Raw genomic sequence first — 14,630 nt, forward strand, 5'->3', positions numbered from 1 at the left:
ACAGTTGCCTGTGAACAATAAATCCCATTTTGAAACATCCGCTGTTCTCGGAGTTTGTATTGCCTCTGTGGTCATTTGACATTCAGTAAAAAAAGGGATAAAGACAAAACAAAGTCTGTGAGCCAAATGCCAGAATCCTTACTCACGCTCCGTTCCCTGCTTGTTGATGAAAAACGTGCGAGAATGGGCAGAAAGGGAGAGGAAAATGCTGAGCATTTTCAGTTCTTCAATTTCCTGAGTTCTCTGTTCAGAATGCTTTTTGAAGCCCAGGAACTTCAGACCTCAAACTTTCTAGTGCGTATTTTAGGGGATCTGAAGATATCCATCAAATGTACATGACAGCGTTTGAGGATAGCCTTGTGGCAACACAGACCTTCTGAAGCTGACTGATTGTGTGTGGTGTACATGCAAGGGAACTGCTGGGCTGCTCGAGTTTCTTGGGAGCACAGCTCCAGTGGAGGGGGGGGATGTGGGTTCTTTAAAGTTAAAGGACCGGCAGTGCATGATCCTTTAAACTGCAGACGTGTAGACTATCTCTCAGTCTACACAGGCAAAAATCCCAGTGGGCCAAAACCCTTGAATCTTTCATTGTTTTATCTTGACAGTCATTTATGCAAACCCAAATGGACTGGTAGAGGGAATGAGTTATGTAGACAGGTGTCTTAGCCACATCAGTTGATGAGGGGAGGACAAGCTCCTCTTGCCAGTAAAGCCTTCTGGATTTTCTATATGCCGGCTGGCAAAGTTGCTCTAAAGTTGCTCTAATTTGGAGAATGCTCTAAAGAAAGGTTGTAAATAAAATGGAGGGAAAATGCTCTTTTGAGTCAGTCCTACCTGTGCAAAGGAGAGCCCTCAGTTTCTGTAAGCCTGCTGTTACAGAACTGTGTGGCAGTTCAAATTCTTGGCAGGTGTGAACAGGTGTGTCTCCTCTGAAAGTCCATACTGTCTTGTCTGTGGCTGTGTTGGCTGAGGATGTAGCCTGGAGATGTCATTAGGTTTGACAAGGAGTACCTGCGGTTTAGGTCAGATCTGCAGCAGATTAAAATCAATGCAGCTGAGCCAATCTCTAAGGAGCCACTCCAACAGACATAGGCTGCACAGGGAGCTCTCTGTTTTCACTCTGATTCATAGTATCAGAGACCACATTCAGCCATCACCAGCCTCCACTGCAAATCTCCCAGAGTAATTATGGCAATTAGTTATTTTATGAATAACATGAGGAAAATCTGACGTACTGTGAGCTATCTCTCCCATCCTTCCTTTCCCGCAGATCCTTAATCCTGCAGTATTTGAAAAAGAAAAATAAATTTAAATATTAAGTAAAACTTCTTGTCACAACAAATGCGGAATAAAAAAAAATGATTTGAAATACTCTGTATCATTTATGATGTAATCTCCTGGCAATAGAAAGCTGGCAATACACTACAGTCATGCTTTCAATTACATTACTAAGTAATCACACATTAAAGTCTAATGGCAAATGATTCTTTATTCCCAGGGAGCCCTGTCCAATTGTTTTCTAAATTGGTTTCAGGAATAAGGATGCAAGCATGACTGCAAAAATATTATTTATGGTTTGGAAGTCATCTTTTCTATCCTTTTTTTTCCCCTATGTGCTTTCTGGAAGATATTTCAGAGCGTAGTTTATTATTTCTAGGTTCATGTTTTCATTTGACAGTTAAGAAACACTTAAACCTCATGATAAACTCGGTTGGATTGATAGATAGAGTTGTCAGATTTCTACTGCCACCAAATCTGTTGTTTGTCCCATAGAAAATTATTCTCCGAGGAAAAACCTCTGCTCGAACTCAGTACTTTTGCCTTTCCACACGCACTTGCATCCTCCTTTCTCAGTGCCTGCAGCACCTGGTATACAGTGAAAAGAATGTACAGGTTTTGTATCTTGACAATCCTGGAGTCTTCAGTTGTGACAAAATATAGGACTTGATCCTTTTCTTTATAAAAGAAATCAAAAAAAGAAGTAAATGAATTCCCTGAATAGCAGAGAGTCTTGAGCTTCAAGATAAATCTTGAAGTTTTTGGAAGGTAAGGATTCAAATCATGGAGGAAATTTGTGATACATTTTTGAAGTTTTCTTTTAAAACTTAAAAAAAAAACAAACCCTGAAAACTTTTCATTTTCTTTTGTGTGTTGGGAAAGTATATTTATACTGCTGACATTTTTTCAGCATCTCTTTTTTTAAATATCTTAGCTGCCTTTAGCCTCTTGATAGTGCTTAATGAAGCGGATTTATTAATTCAAGTGCATTTTTTGCATAATACAGAAAGAAAAAAAAGCCCTTGAAGTCAGAAAGTCTAATTAACCAATCCACTACATCTTAAGTGTTTCAAAGCCTTATTATACCTCTTGAGGTTATTATTGTTCTTGGATGCTACTCAGGGACAGAGAAGGAAGAAATGCTTGTGTGAAAAGAATATGCTTTGAAAAGGTCATGAAAAAAATTGTAGGGTTCACCGAAGCAGTAAACACCATGAGCATAAGCCATCCATCTGACTTCTTTTTTTCCCAATCATAGAACCTAAGTCCTTGAAAATCTAGGTTCTCTGCGCTGCCCAAATCTAATTCTGTCTGCTTTCCTCACTCCTAATTGTGGCAAAATAAATAAATAAATGGTGTGTGGTTTCTTCAGTTAAACAACATTTTTGCTATTATAATGTATGTAGGTGTGTGTAGGTCTGTACATAGAGAGAAGTGAAGATTCAGAACTTATTTGTTACTTACACAAAAAACGTCTTCAGAAATACAAAACTGTTGCTGGGTTAGAATCCATGGAGTAGATTTACACAGGATTGTTATGTTTGTTTTGACTACTGCTACTGCTAGGATTCCTGCATCCTGTCCTCTGTGTGCTTTCCATACTGCATGATATGTTGTGCGTGATGTGGAGATGTTATGAAACTGATTCTTCTGTTTTGTTCTTCCTCTCCCTCCATACCAAGTGTGTCGGCTGGTGGTATAACGCTGCTACCGGATACACAGACCCAGCAGGAGTCCATTGTGAGTACTGCCAAGCTGCTCCAGAGCCCAGTATGAGCCTTGGAAGGTTTGATGAATTCTAAATGTTAATTAAGTCAGATGGCTAGTTTTAGTTAAGACCATAAGTGGGTCTGATCCCTGTGAGAGTTTGCTATAGTGAAAATGCAAGTACTAGAAATTACATTACCGTAATGACTTTTACACGATCTATATGCTGAGACTGGTAACTGAGCTAGTAAAGGAGGTTGCTAGCTGTGTAGGAAGTATATTACGAAGGCAAAATCAGTCCATAATAAAGATCATGTTCAACACAGGGGTCAAATTCAAAGTAGTGGTTTTATGGTAGGTGGGACTGGACCTGGCTGTTGGATGGCAGGGCAGACCACCTCTGCTTTGACGAGAGGAGGGTTCATCTTGGTAGTGTTCTTAATGATACTACCCGAAGACTGGGAAGAACTCATTTTTCAAAAGGGACTTGGCACTGCTTCTTGAGTCCTCAAGTATGAGAATAGTATGTGTTGTATAAGAAAGCTATTTGGGACCTACACCAGGGCAGAACTGGCCTTACTTCCTCCCTGCTGGAGATGACTTGATTCCATGCTGTGAGCTGCACAATAGGGACTTTGAATGAGACCCCTATCCAAGCCTTTGATTCAAGTCTGGATTAAGGTTGACAGACCTAAGTGGGATTGTGATTTGGTATGAGTAAATGTTCTGAATTACTCCTGCATTGTTTACTGGTTTTGTTCTCAATGTAGAATTTGGAGATTTTTTTAATGTGGCGAAATGCTCAGAATTTTAAGTGTAATGTTATAAATACTGAAGTGAATAGGCATATGACTAGATTATCTTTAAAGGTTCCTTCCTGAAAAGATTCTATGATTCTATGATACAAATAATGTCATTGTTTCCTTCTCCCTACCTCAATAGTGGTCTTGAGAGAATCTAACATTAAAATGTCTTGTATTCAACTGTCCTTAGGAAGCCTAGAGAATCTGTTTCTTACATTTATCACTCACTTGTTGAGCTTTAAACAGAATTAACTAAGGACAAACACTAAACATACAAGGATGAGGCTTGTAAAAATAGCAATTACTAGAAGTGCACTTTAAAGAAATATTTTTCTTGTGAGACTTTAACTGCATCTGCCTCTTCTAGTTAAATTAAAAACAACAACAAAAAACAACTCTGAATGTAATTTGCTGATGTGTAGTTTGTACTACAAATGTTCAGGAAATAATTAGAAAACTGTTCAAGTTCCCTGAGCATACATTGACATTGTCTTTTACCAAAGATTGTTGCAAACGGTCTGAAGTGGTTCTGGTATAGAGAATATGCAGTGTTGGAAAGGGAACAAGGAAGGTCCCTTCCTCTGAAATGTGGGTGACCCAAAAAGAAAAAGATGCACACAGAATGTCTTCATTTGTGCTGAGCAAGGTACTTCGAGCACCTGCCCATCTTAAGTACCTAATTCATCTCCTGTGAGAATGTGTGTTAGTATCTAACCAAATCCAGGTTTCAGTGGCTTCTTAAAACTGCTTTTCCTGTCTACAACACAAATGTCAGTGAAACCCTGGAGTCTCCTGCCATTTACTGAAGACTATAAAGCTCTGCAACTTCCTTTTTTTTCCTTTTTTTTTATTTTTCAAATTAGGCTCAGCAAATTTTAATGTTTGTATGATTAACATCAGCTTTTAAAACCTCTTTATTTTTCATTATTTTCTACAGTGGAATGAGCAAGGTGTAATCTAGTTTCAGTACAAAAGTAGTGTGATTAGATAGGAGTAGTGCACAGGCGGCTACATTTTGCATTTCAGTTCAGGTTAGTAGTTTAACCTCATTACTGTAGGTATGCTTTGAGTCACAGAACTTTTGGGTGAGTTTGGAATACAGCGATGTTTTCATGTGTGATTGGAGAGTTTGAGTTTACAAGTCAATACCTGTCAATAATTTAGTCAGCATTTCTTCTTCCTGCCTAAGCAGGTCCTTATTCTTCGCGGTATACATTTGAAGCAGTAAGATTTCAGTCTTTGGATTGTATTCAGAAATATTAAGACTTTTGTTTGGCTTCATTACAACACATTAAGATGGAACACATTCAGGATTTGAAATGATTTTCACCGTCATTATGGAATAAAATACTAATATTTTTCTTTCCAAGAAGGAATTTTGAGAGTGAAGTTGTAGCAAATTATTGAATTTGTGATCTTGAAATGCAACTTTATAAAACGAGATATGACTTCAGTATCTTGTGGACTGGTCCCTGTATGCATCTGTTATTTTGGATTATAGGATTCTTCATTGTAATTATTGTGTGTGGTACTTGAGGTAAGTGAGATACTGTATGTTCAGTAATTTTGGATTTCAGCTCCATAAAGATTAACATCTATGACATTGAGAAATGGTAAAAGCCTCCAGGGATGTTTCTGATATAAGAAGGTGCAGTGAGCCTGTCTATATAACAGATCACACCTTGACTTAGAAGCTTATTCTGAAATCATTGCCACACAACGACACACACAACATCAGGGGAGGTCTTCAGATGAGATTATAAAGTCTAAGCAGTGTTCAGAATCATAAACGCATGATCCTCTTTCAACTGCAAACCCAATTATGGAATAAGAAAAAAATGTTTCTTTTAATTTAAGGGACAAGATTAAAGATAACAAAACGTTGATTCCATTTAATTTTTTTTCAAGGAATCAAGTAAGTTATTTTCATGGACTTGCAGTTTGAGTCTATGGATAGGGATCTAGTGGTAGACTCGGTTTCACTTGAAGCATAAGCTGTTACCACACATGGAGTGCTAACAACTTTTGTTGTTATAGTTAAATTCAGTGCAGTACATCTTGCTCTGTATTTGTGTTCTCCAGATAGTAAGTTAAAAAAAAAAAAAAAAAAAGAAGAAAAAAGAAGTATATTTAGCCCTTCTTTAGACAGAGGAAACTCTGAGACCCTGAAAAGATTGATGTTTTTAGTTGTTCACTTTAATTTTGGAGCTCAGAGACTGAGGGTGTGCATTCAGACTTTTGAGGTGAACTGAATTTTCTTGAAGTTACCCTTTTACAGCTGCAGTCAAAAATAAGTTCAATAAAAAGTGTGCAATGTATATGTGCAAATACAGCGATGAAGAAATGACCTGGAATTGTATACTCAAAATGTAAAGGATAGCAAAGAATAGTTAGACAAGAAACAGTTCATCAGAGGGTCTGAAAGTGCTTCCTTGGTAGTGCTTAATGATTCCTAAAAACACCACTTATAATAAAGCTTCTTATTAAAAAATACATTGAAGAGCCTTTGTGACCATTTTAACTTATTCCTAAATTCAGTAAAATGTATTTCTTATTGCTACATTCAAGCTAATGGTTAGTTGTAAGCATGTGCTAAAGTTATGTGGGCATGTAATTAATTTAAAGGTCCTTGCTTTAAAGAATTTGCCTTTCTGATTCAAGCTCTGCTGCCTGTGGAAATTCACAATACATTTTTATTCAACAATGAATCTCAAAGTCTCTGAAGTTCACCAGAAACATCTACTTTTTTTTTTTTCCTTCCTTTTATTAGTGAGGACTTGCTCTTTTATTTAGGTTCTAATTCTGCCCTGTGCTTATATACTGCTCTAAATATGGAGTAACTTGAGTGTTACAGCATTAGATCATTCAGAAAATGATTAAGAAAAGGCTGTGCTGACTTCATAATATATACTATAGTTTTTTATTGATGTAGGTGAACTACATTAATTGATTAATTACTGTGTGTTTATACTTAGGGATTGAAGCAGTTATAATGCTTTTGTAGTAACCAATTCATTTTCTTGCTGACTATTTTCTTACTTTTTATAATAAAAGAAATACAAAGTAAAAACCAATGACTGTATATCCTGTGCATTAAGGTTGCCATTTGGTGCTCTAATTAAAAAATCCTGCCAATTAGTAACATAATTTCAACCAAAGTTTGCATGGAGACCACTAAAAAGGCATTGTCCTAAAGCCTGAAGGCAGAGATCGTGTTCAGAAACAATCCCTTTTCTCCATGAATGAGCATATTGTTCATTGTTTGGAAAGCTGACAAAAATACTTGTTGCTGACGTTTACATTTCTGTATGAAAATATTCAGCATGATTACATCCCACACAGACAGATCTCTCAGCATCCTCAAGTCCCAGTGTGTGCAATGGCCATTCTTGTATCGTGTGATGGGAGGAAAGGCGTCTGATTATATCGGGAGCACAGGAGGGCAAAGTGGTGGGACAGGAGGGGGACCTTCTTGTTGGACATGCTCTGGTGATACGATAGAGCATTAGCTGTACTGGTTGGGAAAGCTGGAGTGAAAGGGTGTCTTGAGAGCAAGTTTCTGCTTTAAGGTATGGTTGGCCTAGCTGCTGTGCAGCACCTCTTTACTTGGGACTCTCGGCAGCCAATGGCATGACTGAAGGGTGACCAGTCATCAATGTCTGATGCACGGGGAGAAGATGAGCTGCTGTTCTGCTGATAAGCGAAATGCCATCATCTTGGAGAGGGCAAATGTATAAGTGTAGCTGATGTGATGTATTGTGCACATGCTTGTCAAGCCTGGGAACAACCTTCATTCATTTGCTCTTCATTCCTAAGCTTCTTGTTAAAACGCTTGGCATTCTGTTCCTTCCCAAAAAATAGCCTATGACCTGTTTATGCCGTGCTCTGATCAACTTTGTCTATGGTCTCTGTCCATTACTACACATGAGCTCTGTCCATGTTTTTACTACACATGAGCTTTGATGGTCTATTTAAACTCAGCTTTGGTCCTTCAGTTTCTGTCTGAGCTGTATTGCAGATGTACTTACCGCCAGATCAACTAATAGTTATTGCTGTGTCTGGCCAAGGGCATCGTTGATCTGGACTCTACCCACAAGCTGACTTCCCAGCTCAGTTTTGGACTACTCTTGTAACTACAGAACTCCTGTGTGACCACTGGGCTGTGTCCATCACTCAGTAACATCACAGGACTTGATCCTGACCTGCAAGTTGACCTACTGGCTTGACATCTGACATTCATCATCACTTCAAACTTGATGATCTTTTGGTTGAATCTGGCCACCAACTCTGGGACTGCACTGCTTGCCTTGCCTGGGGGCAGCAGGACATGCTCTTCCTGATGAGGCGCTGACTTGCTGGTAGTGTTATCATCCTTTTCTTCTGGTACTGTGTGTCTTAGGGAGCAGACAGTGCTCAGTGCTCTCTGATATTTTGATTGCAACTTCTCTTCAGCAGTCTCAGTTTTGTGGATGAGACCGCAGGAAAGGTGCCACATAAAAGAAAGCTGAAGTTTACTTTCTTCCCTGCAAGGTAGAGTTTGCACCAAGAGAATTAGAAAGAGCCATGCTACCAGGGTGGAGAAGAAAGTGCATTCATACCTCTTCTTCAACTATAATTGTGTCTTTGGATGCAACATATACAGCTATTACTTATTTCAGGTTTGAACACTTTGTTTCATCACCCATTGCTAGCTTGAAGCTTGTCTTGAAATGGATAGTCAGATTTTGAAAATCCATTTTTTAATCATTTCAATTCTTTCCACATGTCTTTGTGCACACAAAAGAAAAAAACAACCCAGTTGTATTTAAAGCTGGCTGAAAATCTGGCATAAATGGGTTGGCTTGAAGTGACTGCTGCTCTCATTTTGGATTTCATGAGGGTGTTTGGAACACAGGAAAATCAGGCTACAGATGTTTGAGTTGCTGTGGGTGCTCATGACAGAGGAAGCTAGATGTTTAAAGTGTTTCCAAAGGAATAAAAAGTCTCTGCAAGATGTGGACACTAAAGGATTTTTAACCACTATTTAGAAGCCTTGCCTGAAGTTGTCTATAGTTATGAAATAGTGACAAATCACTATTATTAGGTTTTTGTGAATACATCCTGTAAAATACTACAATGCCACTTTACATAATGGAACTGGAAGGTTTTTAAAATTCAGCTTCACACTGTTCCCACTGAAGTATATAAATATAAATTTTGTATCCTCATAGTGCTCAGATTGCACAGGGAATGTTTGGAATTTCTCCCCTAAATCATATATTTATTTGTGCTTATATTGTAAGTCATCTGCAAAATTCTTTCAAAATAAAAAGTCTTCCCAAATGGCCTATCACAATCATACCTGTCGGTATATGGTCTGTGGTGAAACTTTGTGTTAGATCCTAAAAGCACTGCAGAAAAGTAACTGTACTCATGATTGTAGCTATTTCATTAGAAGTCTACAGAAAAGAAGCAGAAGAATGTATTGAGCATTGCATTTAATAGAGTTAATTACTGTACAAAGGTTATTTAATATGTTAATCAAGTTTCAATCATGACAAAATGAACTAATCTTGCCATTACTCTGCCACTATAAAAGTGTAATTGAAATAGATTGGAAAAAATACGATAAATTCTTGTCAGTGTCTTAAAAACTATGAGCTCAGATGCACTGCAGTGCTGAGATGCGTATTTTAAAACAAGTTGTGTTTTGTTAAAGTAGTTCTAATTTTGTTGATGCAAAATTCAAGAGCCACCCATTTGACTAAAACAAGTTCATACCAATTTCCTAGGGAAGAGAGTGCAGCCACGGTACCTGTAAGTGAACATGTTTGTCTTTCTGGCAATACCAATGAAGTCCAAACTCTTGGATAGCTTTGGCCAAATCTGTCAGAGTTCAGCAGTTATGAAATGGCCGCAAGCTTCAGAAGAAAGACAGATCATCAGTTCCAGTAGCCATGCTGACAAAGTAGCCATGCTTGTTAGACCAAGGAATCTGCCAAAGTGAAAGGAATCTTCAATGTGTGGTGATGCACTTTGATGGTTCATTAGAGAATCCAACCATGAGTACTGAGCCATAGGATTCCAGGCTCCATATGTTTCACTGTCATTTGTAGGAAAAAAAATGTCTAAATCAGGGATGGTTGGTAGTATGGCTTGATAACCTTGATATATCTGTTATCCAGACTAGAAGTTACCACAGATTACCACAGTGACAGGCCTTCAGCCACTGGTTGGGTTACCTTCTAAAGCAAATCCATGCAAGAATGTCTCATACCTGAGTTCCAGGCAGCATACAGACAGAATGTGAAACTCACTCGTCTATTAACTCTATTTTTTCCAAGCTGAGGGCTTGATCTTGTGATCTACTGCTAAAAAGATTAGTGTAGGTAAAAAGATACTACTTCAAAATTCAGCACTGCAGAAAAATCTCATTATGACATTTCTATTAGCAGGCTCTTAAGAAGGAGCGCACTATAGGGAGGGTTGCAGTGTTGTATCTTAGCAAAAAAATATTATATTTAGTGAGGCAGTATAAAATGTCATCCATTTTTCTACTGATTGCTTTTATTATGAGTTGTGGATTGAATTATTTTCTATATTGAGCTTTGTAACAAATTAATTAAACAATCGGAATCATTCATAGTGATAAGGTTAAAATAATTGCTGATAAATCTTACAAAGCCCATTTTATAGGATACTTGACAAACTGAAAACAAGGATTTCTGAAATGTGGTCCAAGTTGATCTAATAGTAGCCAAAGGAAGCACCTGAGTCAAATTTGTTTCTGCTACAAGTAATGGTGCAAATGACAGGAATGTCATTCTTCTAATTAGAAGTCAGGAGGCTTTTGTCAGACCACTGTCATAACACTCAGGGCCCCTGTGTCCTTGTTTCCTTTCCTTCCTAATGTTCTGGCAGTCAGTGGATACAAACTGAGGAAGAGAGATGCCTCCAGGTATCCTCTGTTCCCCTGCCATGGCGCTGAGCAGGCAGAGCAGGATCTGGTTGCAGTCTGGGCAAGTTATGTCCAGGTTTGCTTTAAAACAGAGCTGGCAAATGATGTTCTCTTTATACCAGTCATTTTGAGCCTGTTGTCCACGTGCCTTAAGGACTAAGGGTTACTCCTGAGGATCTTCATTTCCCATGCTGGAATCAGCACACCCTTGTAATGCTGTAGAGTTCTGCAACATGAACATGTGTGTAACTGCTGGTTTCTACATTGCAAAGAATTTGGTGAAGTTGTCAGTGAACAGGAATGCATGTTGCCCAAACACTTTCTGGAATGTTAACTGCAAAGGTTTCATTTGATGAATGATGTGGGGTTGTTTCAGATGCTCAGTGAAAGTAACAGGATATTGGGTTGCCCACCTAAAACACTGACAAAACAGTACTCATATTTTCTTATGTAAATTTCTTCCCTTCCTAAAACTGACAGAAGAATGAAAGCAAACAAATAAATTTAGTTGATGTTCTGTTGATTTTTCTGATAAAGTTATTTTCCTCCTAGAGATTTCAAAAATGACCCATAGTCTTATTTTCATTACAGTGTTCACTGATCATTTTCACTATAAATCTAATTAAAAGTGGATATAGATCACTTGTTAAATATTCAGTTTCTCAAAACATTGCTCTCTTTGAAAAGACAATAAAGCTTTGCTAAACTTACAATATTTTTAACCTTTTCTTCCCCTGACACACACAGTATTGAAATGAAATTTTCATTTTAAAACTCTCTAACTGGTTTTTGAAGAATATAATAAAAAATGCAATGTTTGGTAAAATCTCATATGGAAGAAAAAATCCTATGTAGTTTTATTATTACTGGTGAGCCAGCTCCAAAAAAGAAGTATGAAAATTGTAATGTGTAACTCAAGTTGATTCATTGTTTAGAGCATTTAACTGAGAGCAAAGCACTTACCTATTTTGCTTATATAGTGTTCTTCATAAGCCTTTTGTATTTGTGTTCCATTTGCACACTCAGTTTCAAGATGGTGAAGCCCCCAAAACATTTCTATTATAAATGAAATGACTTCTCTACCCTCATTTTTTTTTTTCGTATCAGTGCTTCTTATCAGTAATTCAAAATCACAGCTGATAGCCTCTGATATTGTATTAGTATGTCAAAAACTAAGAAGAAATACTGATTGGATCCTAGGGGTATAACCAGTAGAACTCATGGCAGTAATTTCTGAACTGAGGATTTAGGACTGGACTTTTATGGTAGAGGTTATTTCTTTCAGACTTACATTTTAACATGTTTTCATGATTTCAAAGGGGGATAAATTCATGTGGTATGTATGGTCTTCTTGCTTTGCTCTGGAGGATGGGTAATGGCTGTGAGTGCACCAGTGCTGTCCTAAAAGCTGACCTGGCACAGGAGTTGCTGTGACCAGGGATGCTATTTTGATGTGACCATTGAATTCCAGAACTTGTGAGTATGCAGCAATTATCACTGGGTAGATGTATGACTACTTAGAAAGACAAGGAAGAGAGATTTTAGAGTTACTAAGCCTTTTATCTTATTGATCAGCTGTGCTGACTGCACTCAGAAACAGGAAAAAAAACGTGCCCATTAGGCCTCTGTAGTGGATCTAATAGAATACTCTAGGGATTTCCAGTCTTACTTGGAGTTGAAATTTGGCTAGCTTGATATTCTTAGAGACCAGCTCTGGAGGTGCTGAGTTCAGGAATCAATGTTAAGAAATTTGGAGTTGATAAGAATAAGGGCAATGTGGCTTCATGCATGGGTAGTTTTGGTGTCCCTGTGAGTAAGAAGACAGACTGATGTCAGCGAGACACCAACAGAGGATTTTTTAACTGAATATAAGTTAATTGCAAAGCCCCTAGCTCTTCAGAATTCTTGCAGAGATATCACAGCTGAAGTTGGCTGAAGAATATTTTCCCTTAAGTTTGTCAGAATAATTTGATGGTCAGAATAATTTGATGCCTCTTTACCAGAGACATAGCAGTATTCTACGGTATTCACCCAAAGGGAAGGTATAATGTTAAAACACCCCTTTTCATGCAAACATGATTTAATTCAGTGTGGAATACATTTCTGTTTTCTGATCAGCCAAACAGAGTAGTGGGCCCTAAGTTTTTTCCCTTTAAACAGCTGCATGAAGGAAACTTTCCTCACACAAAGGTAAGGTCTGTTAGCATCTTGAAAGCCAAACTCTATTCAGAAGTTATGGCTACTTCTTCACTGCGAATTCAAATACTATCTGTAAGTGCTCAGCCTTCAATTCTGCAAAAGTCAAGAAAACGACCTTGACAGTGACACCATGGAAGATGTTCTGATTTTTATTTATTTATTTATTTTTTAAAGCCTTGATTCACGTTTTACCAATGGCTTGATTTGTGTGCTGCCTCAGAAGTGAGCATCCCTGTACCTCTGAACTTCAGAACACGCCACTGACTGTAGAGGGCGATAGGATGAAGCAGGTCTTGAGTGCTATTAGTAAGTCGTGTTGAGGGAAGGACAACGTGGCAGCAGTTGTAGCCTGCTGAAAGTTAAGGTAGCCCACGTGGAACTGGCAGCTGTCCAAACGATCTGATCCCATTAAACCAGCAACTTGTGACACCGTCGTTAGGGACGTGGGGAATAAGTGAAATGGATGGCCGCTGTGCAACTGCAGATCAATAACAGTCTTTAGAAAGTAAATACAGTCTGCAATCGTGTTTGACAATAAGTGGAAATGATTCTTTGGAAAGCGTCTATTTACTAAACCCCGTGTGAACCGTCAGAGCTGATTAGGGCCAGATACAAGGCAGGGTGCTTTGCTATCCCAGTTATAGACACCGTCAGCAGGTTCGAGTTCCATCATTAATACCACTAAGCAAAAACCTCTGGCCAGCTGCTCAGAGATAATTGTCTCTTTTCTGGATACTATTGGAAGATTTTACTCCTTTCCAAAAAACAATGGTAACTTTGTTTTCCTTTTTTTTTTTTTTTTTAATTATTTATTTTAAAACATGAATTCAAACAACATGAGTTACTTCTTTATGAACCGCATATATGGGGTTGCACGGAACGTGTGTCCAGCTTGTCTTTGATCGAATATACAGCCATCAGTCCTCATTAACAGGAGACCACAACCCGTCCTTCCTGTCAGAGCAGAGTTGCTTCGTGCTCTTCCCTCTACGGAGCTGGAGGCGGCCGGAGCGCCAGTAGATGGCAGTGTGAGAGTGCGGATCGAGCCCTCGGACCCGCTGCGCCCGAAACGAGCCAAATAAAAATGGCTTTTTGACTTGGAAGCATTTATTAAGTGAGCCCTTAGCCATGGGATTGTCAGGAAGCCAGGTCCCAGCTCTTGAAAGATCCAGCAAACCACAGGTGCTGCTCTGCAAGTGCATTCTCTGAAACAAGACTGAAACCCTCTCAGAGGAGAGGGGGGAAAAAAAAGAACATATGTATGCTATTCATTTATTCAGAGCCACGCAATCTGCCAATCATCCTTTACATCACTCAGTGCCTCGGGAAAAGCTGCTCAGAAACAATCTTTGTTACTCAAGAGAACTGGGCTTGTGCTTTTGTGCCACTTGGAGAAAGCGTGAAACATTTTTTTTTCCCTTATGAAGCTCAGCATGCATAAATCATTTAGGAGAAGATCATTTGAAACCTCTGACCCTTGCCAATTCAGACCAACCCCAGCTAACCCCTTCCCTTACCTCTTCACTCTCCCCTCTCATAAATAAGTTAAAATAAAATCAAGAAGAGGGAAAGGGAAGAAATCTGAAATGATGGCACAAGAATCAGAGAAGAATAATTTACCTCAGCTGTTTTGTGGTGCCATTTGGCTGCAGAGATGCTGTGTGAGTAATGTGTCTTGAACAGAATCAGCAAGAGAAATAAATAAT

General features: G+C 38.5%; 1 long non-coding RNA gene across 1 annotated transcript in view; it reads right to left on the reverse strand.

The window, feature by feature from the left end:
* Positions 1–14,630, reverse strand: part of LOC128087916 (uncharacterized) — a 393,654-nt gene that overhangs the window by 114,076 nt on the left and 264,948 nt on the right. The gene's annotated exons all lie outside the window — the stretch shown is intronic.

Source organism: Tympanuchus pallidicinctus, unplaced genomic scaffold (genome assembly GCF_026119805.1).
Source record: "Tympanuchus pallidicinctus isolate F22 unplaced genomic scaffold, pur_lepc_1.0 scaffold31, whole genome shotgun sequence".
Lineage (NCBI taxonomy): Eukaryota > Metazoa > Chordata > Aves > Galliformes > Phasianidae > Tympanuchus > Tympanuchus pallidicinctus.